Source organism: Diachasmimorpha longicaudata, chromosome 1, assembly GCF_034640455.1.
Source record: "Diachasmimorpha longicaudata isolate KC_UGA_2023 chromosome 1, iyDiaLong2, whole genome shotgun sequence".
NCBI classification, from domain to species: domain Eukaryota; kingdom Metazoa; phylum Arthropoda; class Insecta; order Hymenoptera; family Braconidae; genus Diachasmimorpha; species Diachasmimorpha longicaudata.
In genome coordinates, this window is record NC_087225.1 from 11,857,464 (window position 1) to 11,871,010 (window position 13,547).

The 13,547-nt window shown below is 39.2% G+C and overlaps 1 protein-coding gene and 1 long non-coding RNA gene across 12 annotated transcripts in view; one reads left to right on the plus strand and one right to left on the minus strand.

Annotated features, from left to right (window-relative positions):
- The window catches only part of LOC135168434 (protein artichoke-like), a 199,795-nt gene that overhangs the window by 129,249 nt on the left and 56,999 nt on the right, over nucleotides 1–13,547 (plus strand). The window lies entirely within an intron of this gene.
- On the minus strand, nucleotides 942–4,587 carry LOC135172545 (uncharacterized). Of its 3 annotated transcripts, XR_010301124.1 has the most exons (4): nucleotides 3,637–4,414; nucleotides 2,806–3,176; nucleotides 1,644–1,875; nucleotides 942–1,494 (listed from the first exon to the last, which is right to left on the minus strand). It is a non-coding gene; the product is annotated as an uncharacterized LOC135172545 (long non-coding RNA). The 3 variants fall into 3 exon arrangements; XR_010301123.1 differs by lacking the exons at nucleotides 2,806–3,176; nucleotides 3,637–4,414 and adding an exon at nucleotides 4,464–4,587; XR_010301125.1 differs by lacking the exon at nucleotides 2,806–3,176.

Here is a 13,547-nt window from a genome sequence, read left to right on the forward strand (position 1 = left end):
TCTTCGTTGGAATATACAAAGAGGAGGAATTACTAAATTAAAAATAACAATTATAGTTGTACTGGCAGATTCATATCTGTGACGTTTGCTTTATAAACGATTTTTTAATCCAATTCTACTTCAGAAACAAACTTCTTGAAATTTTTTCATTGCTAGTTCATAATGAAGCAAATAATTGATAAAAAGACGTGGGAATATTTTTATAAGAAGTTGGCAAGTGTATTTTACACGTTGGGAGAATTTTGCTCGCCAATTCGCTGGACAATTGTACGGGACAATTTATACACCTGTACACCTGTTACACCTATTGAGGAGAGAAATTTTTTTTGATGGTCATATCTCTGAAATAAACCAGTTCAACCATTAAATTTTTTCATAATATTGATCAACGCAGGTCTGCTTTTTTACTGAAATATGTGGATTAAAACAATGTAAAACGCTGAAACTTTATTGGAACATACATATATGAAAGAGACGATCGGGTGGATAAATATACCAATCTCTATAACAGAGGAATTACATTACATGATTGCACGATGCTGATTCCCTGTTGAAATGCATCGAGCGAGAGAGAATGGTTGGAAATTGGATTAATAGCCACGGATGCAGCAGTGGAATGTGGTGAGAGGAGCCGGTGCTCACCATTTGAACTGTCTTGACGGTGGTTACTACTTGGCTGGGAGACCGCTAAGGGGTGTTCCTTCTTGCGGAAATTGGTGAGCACCGAACATCTAATGTATGCCCCCAGTGAACGTTTGGGGGAGACGAACTAGAGTCCTGCATTATCACCCGGCCATAGTCGAACTTGAAAAACAGATATAGCCTTTCTGCAACTCCGGTGAAGGATGAATCGTGTGGTCTGGTGTACACCAAATTAAGCAGCTGTCGTCCAAATTGTAGGGAGGTGGGTTAACTCAAAGAGAGATGAATCATTTCCGTTACCGAAATTATTTTATTTGCATTCCCTCTCATCTGGTGTCATGGACACTTTCTGAAGAGCATACATCATGATCAATCTTGTGAAAAATAGTTTCTCATCACAGAAAAATGAAATGATTGGGTTTTTAAATTAATCATTTCATCTCGAACGAGTTAGGATCGTCTTGAATCAAAAATTCTTATCACAGAAAGTACAAGTTCGCAGGAATTTTAAGGAATTCTGTAAAAGTTCTCGTGATTTTTACAAATCAGTCATTCGCCAATGCATGAAATATCCCCATGAAAAAACTTCTCCTACTCTATAAATTTCTATAGACCCCATTCTAATAGAGCAATCATATGCCCCGCAACTGACAGATATAAATCACATTTTCTCGGAACGTCAACAGCACATACGTTTGAGCAATCAGCGATATGCTTGGAAGTGGAGAAACGAGGGATTCTGCAACAGTTGATATATTCATGTATGGTAAAGTGATAAATGAAATACCAGATGACGCAAACTGCTCACAGTATAGATCACCAAGTTGATCGGCCTCTCGCGATGTGGTTCCACTGAAACAAATCACGAGAATAAAAGTAGTCCAAAGCTGTCTGAACTGTTGATGATATTTTGCAAACGTTGAAATTTAGATTTCACGGAAATTCAATAACGCCAGTAATTGGAGATCAAGAAACCTGCCAAAATTATCGGCGGGAATTACCTGTTGAGGAATCTCGACTATCCCGAACATCATGCTTGAATTAATTTGCCAGAGTCTGATGGTTTTGGGTTGTCTATCATCGATTAGGAAATTTGTTCTGCATGAGTGCACCATTCAGAATTAGATTGACATGGAATAGCTTCAAGAGATATCTTCATAATTTATCCAGTGAAGAGTACCTAGGATGCCAAAGGAATCCCCATTGAGGTGAAAATAGACCGACGAGGTTCACCTATAAACATCAATTACCTGAATTAATACCCCAGAACTTCCAATATCCAAACTTGCAATTGTGGAAAATCTGGGTTTGCCAGGTATGCATTCATAAAGGGAGAATTGACGGGGGGATTTTCATTAACAACGAACTGTTGGTTTCTCAACTATTCAGATCTCTAATTTTCTTTCTCCACAAGGACTTCTTAATAAGCAATCTCCAACTGATGAGCTTCTCAACCCCTCCACCTTCAACCTCGACCCTTTAAATTCTCGGGAAATTGTATGAAATATTTCAAGAGTGATCTATCGGAGCACAAAATTTAATGCAGAAATATCTTCCACGAATGTTTATACTGACTTATAATCCCGAAGTGTTCATAATCAGAGAAGAAGCCAGCGAAGAGAGCCATAACTCGTTTCACTTAAAACTTTCGGACGTGAAATGAATTGAGATGCGAGGAGGAGGAAAGCGTTGAATTCACGAGTGCGACACAACTCAGCGGCCTTTCAATTTACGTACATTTATTTTATACTTCTAACTTTCAGCACTAGCACAACTTTTCTAGATTAATTTATTTCACCTCTTTTTTCAGTCTCTTAAATAAGAACCTGCGTTTTTGCAGCAAATCCAAGACAAATAGTGAAAAAATAAAGGACGACTTGTTAAATAACTGTCCTCTGGGAAATTTCACGCGAGAAAACTTTCCCCTTCGACTAGATGAGTACGTTCTTAACTTTCATCCAAATACATATTTTATTGCTGACGTCAGACTATTAATTTCCGGTTGGAATCAATTCTCGGCTGTGAGCTGACGGTGATATTTTTTTTCACCCAGGAAAATAGGAGCAAAACTGAAGATCGTCTTATTTCGCATGTATTGTTCGATTCAGGTGAATTGTTACAACGTGCTACGTGCTGTAAAGATAACGCACGAAGCATCTATACCTCCGCCGTTGGTAGTTGTGGATGAACGGCATCGAGGGTAAGAATCAGAATAAGAAGACAAATTTCTTCTGACGATGTTTGAATGCACACATCCTTCAACTGTAGGAAGCCAACTTCGCTTCCCTTTACGAAATCACGAAACTTCTCGTCGTTGGCGACTCCAGTGTGGACTCACACGTGTGTAACACGAAAGGGGGTATAACTCGAATGCAACCGTTCTTCCTTGCGTCCGTCACCTACGTGATCGCATTGCCGAAGTGGCCAGTGTCTACGTTCACTCTTTTTTTTTTCGTCCCCCCCCTGGTCCGCCTCCCCCGCCCTGGGCCACTTTGAGTTTCACTGAGCACCCTTGAGCACATGTGTATATGGAACTGAAAAAGATGGAGAATGTTGAGAAGAATTCAACGGCGGATGGGAGAGGAGAGAGGATGGGAGAAAGAGGAAAGGAAAACGAAGAAATAGAATTGGAGGAAGGGGACAAAGTATGTCTCGTAAAGCGCGGGGTATTTCGTGACTTTCATCCAGCAGAGGCGAATCTGGCGAACACCCCATGTACATTCGTACGTTCCTAATTTGAGAATCACCAGCAGAATACCGAACCCAATTTTCACGATGAAAATTGTATCCTGGATGGAGGTGAGCGATTAACATTGGATAATGTTGGTGAACGTTGGTTCAATATCAAGAGTCGATAGTTGATACGTCTGGAGATGATAACAAGCAAGGATACGGTCAGTGCTAGGTGAGGATCAGAGGGGTTGGACAAGAATTTCACCGATGTAGTTGAATCTTGGTATAATTCTAGCACTCAGACAGGAGAGAATAAATTACCGCGTGATAAGACCAGCTCCAGGTCAATTTTGACGCAGCGAAAATCCCTCGGGGTGAACCCTCAGCGAAGCTTGACAGCAAGCCTTAGATCCAGGATCGTATCTCAAACCAGAGTAAGCCAGCTTAAATCCAAACGAAATAATTTTGGAACGTCCGGTGATGAACATCTATTCTTAGACTCATTATTGGATGTTTAAAAATGAAAACGTCAGTCCTGAGTTATATATCAGAGATGTTGATACTGTCCATAGCTTTCACCGTTCAGTTGCTGATGAGCCTAACTGTGATATGAGTTCTTGCTGCTATCTTGGCACTGCGATATAGAGGAATCAATCTGTGTGTGACAACACCACAACCAATTAACCAGGTCCACCGTAATTTTCAAGGTTTAGCTCAGAAGTTTGATCCCTAACGAGGGGTTCAACTCTAGCAAATGTTGATTGTCTAGTGTTGGTCCACATTTGGTAGCTGAACTTCAACCATGAATCTAAACGTAGTGCCTGGTAAACCAAGGCGACTAGGTTGAAGCTAGAAAAGTCATCAAATTATACAGTTAAAGACTATCTTCGAGGTCTAATCACATATCGAACATTTTGATCCTTTGACTTTCCACAGTCATTATCTGATATCGATGCCCAATTGTCAACAGTATCCCGGAATATTTCACAAGGATTAAAACTTCGGCATTTTATACTGGATAAACACGTTCATATCACCTCTGCGAGTATTTAGGGTAAAGTACTCAGAATGTGAGCGCAAGGGTTACACGCGATGGTGCATACAGATGCGATGCAAATTAGTATTTAGTATAAGCTAGCTGCTCTTACCCCTTTCCTCTTTCATACCATAACCGGGATACGGTTATATCGTACGTCTTTTCGTAATTCCATACCCCAGACGTTGATGCTACTTTTGCACTGGTGGGATCTATGAATTCATTACCAACATTTGAAAATGCCTGGCATGACGTTGATATCGGTATGCATATTAATCCTAAACTCATGAATTCATTGTCATGTTTTTCCGCAAAATGTTATCGTTTTTCAACTTTTAATGACGATCATGCCACCGATCGTCCGTGATATGTTATCACTTGAATTAGCATGTCAATTTCAAGTGCTTGAACAAAGTGGAGGTCGACAGATGAAAATTCGTTGATCCCATTGGGAAATTCTCTTTGACAATGCCAACAACAACATATTGAATCCAAAATCACTCCCATATCCACGAAAACTACTCATTCTATTACACATAATCGCATGAGCTCGAAACTTATGGGCAAATTATTTCTTGCTTTGGTCTGTATTACGACGGTATCAATGCCTTCAGAAGATAAAGTCAGCGTGATACTTGTTTGGGGATTTTGGCAGTCACGAGTGTTATCGAACTAACCCATTGCATTGGAACTTTATTCGGGTGAGGATGGTAGGGAGGAGTTCACGATATACCAGAGCTTGCTTTAAGCCCTGGTTACCATGTAGTGCATGAATATGTGTTTGGGATGGGCTAGATGTTCTTGGGTATAAACTCCTGCCGGACGTGATTCAACCGAGGAAGAGGTGGACTACTTTGACTCATGGGATGACTGTGTAAACAGGTTTCTGGGGTGACTTTCGTTGGTGATGCACTTAAGGTGGTTTTCTTGTTGAAGCTATACCGCAGGATAGTGTTTGGGAATGGGGTGTAGTGTGTGGTAGAGACGAAAGAGATTTCTACTCCCCTCCCTCTTCTTCTCTTGGGATTGATGGTGAAGGAAAGTAGTGGTAGCAGTAGAAGTTGCACAAGTACCAAGCCCACTCTACATGGCTTCGTGGAAAGAGGTTATAAGGGAGAGTGAATTGGTTCAGGGGAAAATGAGGAGGAAGGGCTTTCGAGTTGGTCGAGGTAATGGATGGCTCATAACCGAGTTACTTGGATATCCCCAGTTGCTGCAACCTTACTTTATATACGTTAACAGGTACGAGATATTTCTAGTTGTTTTGGGAAAATTTTTCACTGCATCTTAACTCATCTCAACCACGTACCACCAGCGCATCGTTGTCTGCAAAACTCCACCCCCACTGGAGGTGCTTTTCACTTTGATCTTGTTATGGTATTTACTGGCCACGTTGATGCAATATTCCGCCAACGTTTTCTGGCCACTTCAACATAATGGAAAGGCATATCGGTAAGAGCTTTACGTCTGTTTGATGTCGCGACTGGTTTCTTTTTAGTAATTCCTCACTTCTCTTCAACTCATCACCTGCTTTTCAGGTGTACTCATCCAGCCCACAAGTTCATAGATTGAGGTCAATCTCAATGAACAATTTGTTCTTTACTCCTTTGAAAGTCACGAGCCATGAGAAAACTATTTGATGTCTATTAGGAGCTACAGGTAAGGCAATTTATCCCAACACTGTCGGGTTGAACGTGTTTTTTTTCCATTCTTCACTGGTTCGTGCCAGAGAATGGATGAAGAACGAGGAAAACCTAGAATATTAATGATGCAATTTTTCATGGCTCTCTTGTTTTTACCTCGGCTCTTTTCATATTTTCTTCTTTTTCCAAGAATATTATTTTTTTATTTTTTCGAAAAAATTGATCTATCATTTCCACTCGACGCCGGAAATATTACACCATAGTGTACATATAAGCTCTTATATTCATGGAACATGCTGCAACATTTGTGAATCCTCACAGCAGCGAGAGTGTATAGCTCTTTGCCGTTGTCATTTTATAGGTAAAACGTGGTTCGGTGAGTTTTAGTTTGCCGACGACAATTTTTCATCGTAACAAAATCCACGCTGACCCATATCTACCTAGTGAAATCCCCGCATACGTACTTCCGATCGTTCGTCAACTGAAACGAGAGAAATGCCCAGAACGACACTATTCTACCAGTGAGAGAAAAAGGATATTTTTTTTTTATCCTTTGTGAGATGAGTTTCCAGCATCTCCACTGGTGGTCTAATAAAAGTGAGAGGTGTGGGTGAGTGGAGTGGGAGAGACAATACAGTGAGAGAGTGGAAAATTCAATGGGGAGGGAGACGTGTGCAACGAGGGGGTGCGATGATCCTCTGAGTCCATTTTCTATCCCTAAAACCATGGATTCTAACTCCCTCGGTGCTGGATGTTTTGTTCTCTATAGTGGAACTATTGTGGCTGGACATTCAAAGCTATTGAGGGGATTTCTCACGGGGATGAGTATGTGAGTGGATGACAGTTGACATGTCATCGTGAGTTTGATATTTGTGGAGGTTGCTGCGCATGAAAAAACGACGTATAAAACCATGAAAAATTCGCTAGATAATTCCTCTGGATTTCTCTAGCACTTTTTATTATTTATTGGAGGATTTTGTTGAAATGCTCATTACAATATTTTTAAATGAAAATTTACAGGTCTCACAAACGATTCAGTGACAATCCAAGAGAATGGCCTACTGAAGTCTAGATTTTTTATGGAAATTTTTTATCACTTTTTCGGAAGCGACTAATGACGGTGGTATAGAATTCACATCGCCCCCGGAAATAATTGAATTTTTTACGATCAAAAAGCGTTTGAAAATTTGATTAATGCATAAACGAGTCTCTTGACGACATCAAAATTCAATGACCGACTTTAATAAAAAAAATATGACTACCGAGTAAAACACTCCACTGAAAAACTCCCACTCAGAAAAGGAACATTGAAAATTAATGACTTTCACACATGCCCGCAAGGTGTTCACACATATATGATTAATATCCACTCTATAGTGCAATTAGGAATTTATCCCGAGTTGAGTCAGTGGGTGAGGAGGTGTGCTTTAACGCGGTCGTTCCATTGAAATATCTGCCGTATGGCTGGAAGAGCTTTATCGAGACCCATAGAGGCCCGACAGTAGATTCATCGTTGGTACGAGGCGAGTTCTTAAGGGCAGTTACGCCAAATAAATGTCCAACATTACAGCCATTTCTATATAACTGACTGTACCAAAGCATAACGTTCCCAAAAAAAAGAAACCCCCGGGTTTTGTTTTTATGATAACAAATGAGCATCTGAATCCCATTTAGCATTGGGTTTTGAATAATGATGATTCATTCATCAGAGTGATGGTTGTTTCAGTGGTTCTAGGGGGAGAAACGCCCGTGAAATGAGGCGTCAATAATGCAGTGGTAATGGCGGCGAATGGAGGAAATCCGATTTTCAAATGAGAAGAAATAATTTGCGGTTTTATGCATTTTAATTTCTCCCCTCGAATCGTATAAAATAAATGCTAATCCAGTTGAATTGTTTTCACCACACCATCCGATTTATTTGATTTCATAAGCGAGTCGATGCGATTGAAAATAATATTAACTCGACGAATTTTGTAGTTTGGGAAAAAATAGAAAGAATTGTGGACTGAGTGTGGTGCAGTGGGGAGATGCCTATCATTTATGAATAGTCCAAAATGAAATATCAAATACACAATTACGAACTGGAAATGTCGATATCTCCATGAGGGCTAGTCATTGACGACAGTATGAATTTAAATTTCGTCCCTCGAATCACATGAAATAAATGTAAATTCCATCAAATTGATTTTACCGTATCATCCGATTTATTCGCTTTCATGACTGAGTGGATGGGAAATAAATTTAATACAGCGTGCATTGTAGTCAGGGAGCAAAAATTATAAGTCCACAGGGGATGTGATGGGAAATAAAATTAATATTGTTTATCTTGCGGAAAACAAAAATGAAACCTGCTGACCAAATAATATGAAAAATGAAGCTGTGGTCTGGGCAAGTGATATAGGATTATTATCTGAAAATCGGGTCAGATACAATATCATGTGCATAATTACGTGTTCAGTAATTGGCATTTCAGATTAGAAATAGTATTATACTATTTTTTTATTCTAAATTTCCGTCAAAAATCATCAAAAATAAATAGTTACTCCTATCAAATGTGTTTCTTCACAGAATACGCTTCACTTGGTTCCATGAGACAGTAGATACGGGGGAACGAAAATTAATCATTAAAATTAATCCTGTGTATTTGTGGGTTTCAAAAAATAAGAATAAGGTCTTCAAACTGAATAATATCAACAACAAGACTATTGTCTTCGCGACTGAGATGTGAATATTATTTGAGAACAGTCTGGGACGCAATGTTTGACTAGTTTCCGCATCTCTCGGTCTCGAATACTCTGTGTTGAACGATAAGTAAGAAGAGAACCGAGAACTTGACAACAAATAGTACAATGTTAGCTGTGTACTCGAATAGTACATGGTGAAATAAATACAAAGTTGAAGATGAATATGACTGGTGAGCTGTGGTAAGAGAGAAGTTTCCGATGTTGGTCTGGATGACAATGAAAATCCCATGAAACCCGTTGATATTTGGACTAATAATAACGTTCATTGAGGGATGTTGAGCTGACTCTGAGTCGATTTTATCTCTTCATGACTTATCTTTTGAAACAAAAAACAGGAAAAATCTGAAAATAATGTAGTGATAATGATGATAGAGTTTTTTTATTTGCAACACATAATCTCAGTATACAAACGTGAAATTTCTGATATGAAGGAAAAGAAGATGTGACAATGTTTCAAATTAAAATTCAAATGGAGTTCAAATCAAATTAAGATCAATTTACAGTTATTCTTCCAATCGTCAATTTATATACATTACATACCCTTTAATAGCGGGGAAATTCTGCTTTCCTTTGATTTGCTAGTTAAACATGTTCTACAAGTAGAATGAAGCATATCCACTTGAACAGAAATATCTGTTCATCGTGAATGTAATTCTCCCAGAATTATTCACACTTCCATATGCTAGCCGATTACCTCACGGCAAGTAGGGAAAATTCGTTTATCCCCATCTCGCAACACCTATGAGCACATTGATCCAACCACAGCTCGATTGCCAAACCGCTGGGGTCTGCAATGCAGGCCATTGGTGAACACAAAATTCCCTTTCGTCCCCCTCGCGCTGAAACATAGTTTGGTAAATTCGAAGTGGGAGAGCGCCATGGGAAATTTAATTTTAAATTCTCCACTGAAATAATGCTCTAAAACCCTATATACCCTGGAAAACAGACCACTGCGGGAGACGCGATATCCACTCACAACGGTCAAGTGCAATTTATACAGTCGAAATAGGAACTCTCTCGATTTTTTTTATTGCATTTCATTTTCGCTACGATGGCAATGAACGTTGCTGTATGTGTATCGCTGGTTATGAAAAGTGATGTCACCATTTTTTTCCATTTCGGGACTGGTGGAGTTGGGGGTGCCTGAACCGCTCGCTGCAAAATACTGTTCATATGCAGCCAAGTCAGGGCCGAGTTTTAACTGCACCTCCACATGAATTTCTGCAGAAAACACCATTAATTCGGGGGGAAAATTGTCACAAATTGATGATTTTTTATATCTTATACCAAGTATTCAACGAAGACAATATCTCTTTTGGAATGTGTACCTCCAGGATAGTCATTCCCTGGTGAAGATCATGTAACTCTCAACATAAGAATTATGATGAGCTAGACGGTTATTATTCAATAAATGACCTGAGAATATGATTCGAAGCTTTTTTTTTTGAAATTCTGGACGATTCCTGTCCTGGATTAATGTATTCCTTCCACAGGAAAAGCCCATCGATTTTTTTTATATCAAATGATCATAATATAGTAGATGATATCTTGACCTACCACTATTGCAAATTTTTCTGAAATATCTCTGGTAACGACAAGAAAAAATCTATTTCTGTAAACGACTGCCAGCCAATTTCTATCAAATTGGTTAATATTCCCCAACTCTTTTTGTTGCATGCCAACAATGAAATAATTTCATGTGAAACATATATGGTATTTGCTGTATTGATATTTTTCTGTCAAGAGCAGCTTTGAAAATGAATTCTGATATTCCAATACTGTTGACATCGCGCGCTTCAACTCAAAAACGTCAAAAAAATAGCGAAAAATCAATCTCATTCGGAAAGCTGTCATTCTTCCAGTTTCCTGCACAAAAAAATAATATTCTGCTGAAATCCGATCGATGCTTTTATCGTTAAAAAAATTTCAAATTGATACAACCCGTCTGTATATGTATAAATGTAGTATCGGGAAAACTTATGGAGAAATTCCCGGTGGAGAATATGATAGACAGATGTGCTCGGTATTTTATTAAGATAGCACTAGGATATCATGTAAGGCTATAAGATTATATTATAGTCGTCGCGTAGGTGCGTAGACATAAATTGGTACAGGAATGCATTCTATTAATCGATCTCCCCGGGTATTGGTTGTCCAGGTAAATTCAATTCAGTCTCATTATTGAAATGAATACCTAGAGTAAATATTAATTTTGTAATATTAACGAGTTTCTGTTGATTTACATAAAATATTGGAAAGCAGGGAATTGCTTATTGCTTATTATAGGGTAATAACAGTAAATCAATTAATTAATCAATGAGATGATTAATTTCAGCGGAAAAATTCAAATTCTGAGCTAGCAAATAAAGTTGACCCATTATTTTACATCAACAACCGGACGAATAGCGACCGTAAAGTAACTACAGCCACAAGACCTGCAGTCGGTAGCATGAAACAAATACAGATATTCGAAGAAGGTTGTGCAGAGACCTACATTTACTCTGTATTACCATCGGGCGGATCAATCAAAGTCATTCCCTATCTGAAAAATCGGTGTCTATAAACATCTTAATTCAAGTTACTGACCACAAAGGCTGACCTATTCACTAACTTCACCTTTATTTAATATTCAAATCATTTAAAATGACAGACCTGTTCTGACTTGAAACAAAATACTTGTTATACATATTATTATCATAACATCTTGCAATATATTACGCCATATAAGCTCCGGATCCATAAAATATATATTTAATTAAACCGCGTAAGCTATCACACTTCCATCCGAGATTCGAGATATAAGGCCAGACTTTGTCTTAAAAAAATAAGTGTGCACCCTCCTCACACCCACCCAAAGCTTTCCTAATAACTGTCCAGGCCTTAATTACATTACCCCACAAACGGTGAAATTTGTTTTGATAATTCCCGCAGAGAAACATAATAGCGAGACAAAATAGCAGTTAAGAGACCTTCATGACCCGCACTAAAAAATAAATTTAACGAGGCCATAAAGACGAAATTACGATAGATACCGTGGGGTTTCTTTCGCAAGCTCTTAATTGCGTTTCCGGCTCTCTAGAGCCGAAACCATGGTGACATTACTCTCCCTCTTCCCATGGTCTGGCCTGCGCGCAAAGTACTTTTACCGGGTACTCCGATAATTATGTTATGCGCGTCGTACGTTATGAACTGGTATCTCAATTTCCACGTTAAATCAATTAACAATCGATTTTCTGACCATTTCATCATATGTACAATAATGAAGGAATTTATTTTCTTTGTCTATGCAATAAGATGCCAAGTATACTTGACAATTTTCTCTTCAGACGATTAATTGTACGAGAGTAAAAAGACAGACCCTTGAACCTAGTGTTCTCGGAAGCTCGAGGAAGCAGACGTTATTAAACAAGCGTAACAGTGTGCAAACCAGAAAGGCGAAACGCTGTGGCAGCCGGTGGCCTATAAATCTCCACGAATAACCCAATATCAAGATGTAACTACGAGTTCAGAGGGGTATAATTTATCTGGTGATTCGGAATACGAACCAAAAGTAGTCGGACCGTTTCGCATGATAATACCATTGAAAACGAAAGTAGAGCTTCTCTTACGCCGAGAAGAGAAATTGTGAAAGACTACGAATTTGTCGGTTGCTCGGTTGCAGAATTAGACCCTATTCTATCATTCGCAAAGTTTCAAACTTAATGGGAAACTTTACGCGCTTTTTCCTTCGTTCACTCGTGTACTTAAATTTTCATACCATCAGCCAGTCTCATTTCCATCTTGAGTAGTCTCAACCTTTTTTGGTCTCGACTGCTAGACGAGGGAGCGGCCACTTCAACTATGGTTTTGAATTTATTATGAATCTCAACGTCGGGGGCGATTCATGACATATTATGCCATCAAAATCACCCTTTGTGAGCAGCATTTATTATGGTGTGATTGTCAATAGGCACCCGGGTATTCCCTGAACGTCTTAATAGTCAATCCCTTCTGGTTCTCGGGTTAAAAAATTTTATTTCATTAATAATGTAACAACAAATGATGTTTTGCACAACGTTTTGTAAAGTGAACACTTGAATAATTTGTTCGGAATTGTACAACAACGTTAATGAATGAAAATTCGAGTGCGTCTCCTCACAACAACCGAATCTGCAATTGGTTGGATCCACTTTGGTCCAGTCCCAATTGATCAACAGGAAAGATCCTATCGTTATTCCATAGTCAAAGAATATCACCATAAGTTAATCCTCATGGTTCAGTAGCATCATCAATTCACCATCAAGCCATTCCATTCCCTGTAGGTCGCCCTAATGGCGAATGCACCCACGATCCCAGTTCCAAAACCAATTTTGCGATAATAAATAAAGTTGGAACGACAGGGTTTCCACTCTAGCTCAGGAAAGGGCTTGAGCACGGGAACGGATGCCCCGTCCAACCTGGCCGGAAACTCGTAGTTATCTAGACCACTATTCAGGCGTGGTTACCTTTCGGTATATAGCGCACCGGGGGCAGTATCTATTCGGTGGAAATTGGTGGGCATAGACTGAGCCAACTGTCGAGGTTCCTAATGGATCGTTCGCTACATTTTCTCTGGAAACACTAAAGCTTTTTGCTCTTACCACTCCCATCTTTTTCTGGATCCTCTTACGGATCCTTTCAAGTAATCCACATTCGGCCTTGATCTCACCCAAAGGTTTGATAGCCATCAATAATTCTGTTGCTTCTTTCTTCGGGTACCGGTATTTCCGAGCTATTTTCCTGGCAATGGTTTCTTTACATCATAGACATATTCAGTGATGCACATGAGTT